Genomic DNA, 894 nt, shown 5'->3' with positions numbered 1-894 from the left:
TAGAACTTCCCATCCTCTGTTTTGAATTTGCTCTTGGATCCCCGGATATTCATCTTCTTTTAGATCAAATTTGACTTCCGGGATCACTGACCTCAGACCCATTATTTTGTGATAATGGTCTTCATGTTCTTTGGTTAAGAACTTCTCTTGATTCCAAAGACTCTTTGGATTATTCTCTTTCTTGTCTCTTAAATTGGTTTGTTTTCCCTTAGGAGCCATGATCTTGATAACTCTTGGCTTAGTGATCACGGAAAAGCACACCAAACTTAGAGGTTTGCTTGCCCTTAAGCAAAAGAAAGGAAAAAGGGGAGAGAGGAGGAGAGCAAATTCGAATGGTGGGGAGAAAGGGGTGGCCGAACATGTATTTATAAGGGAGGGGGAGAGATTTCGAAAATTGTGAAGGAGATTTGAGAAGATATAGAAAGAATTTGAGAAATATTTAAGTTTTTGAAGAAGATTTGGGAAGGATTTGAGAGAGATTTGAAGAATGATTTTAATTTTTGAAAATTTGAAGGTGAATGATGAAAGTTTGAAATGTGTTTATGTAGAAAATTATGGATCAAAAAAAAGGAAAGTTTGAAAAAAATTTAATCAGAAAGCAAAATCTCTGTCCCCCACCTTTCTGGCGTTAAACACCCAGAATGGCATCCATTCTGGCGTTTAACGCCCAATTGTTGGCCATTGTGGGCGTTTAACGCCCAGCCAGGTACCTTGGCTGGCGTTAAATGCCAGAATTCCCTTCATCACTGGGCGTTTTGCTAAACGCCCAGGATGCTCCACACCTGGCGTTAAATGCCCAGAATGGTGCCCATTCTGGCGTTTAACGCCCAAAATGGCACCTTTACTGGCGTTAAACGCCCAGAATGGTGCCCATTCTGGCGTTTAACGCCCAAA

This window comes from Arachis duranensis, chromosome 3 (assembly GCF_000817695.3).
Source record: "Arachis duranensis cultivar V14167 chromosome 3, aradu.V14167.gnm2.J7QH, whole genome shotgun sequence".
In the NCBI taxonomy this organism is placed as follows: domain Eukaryota; kingdom Viridiplantae; phylum Streptophyta; class Magnoliopsida; order Fabales; family Fabaceae; genus Arachis; species Arachis duranensis.
This window is presented reverse-complemented; position numbering follows the sequence as displayed.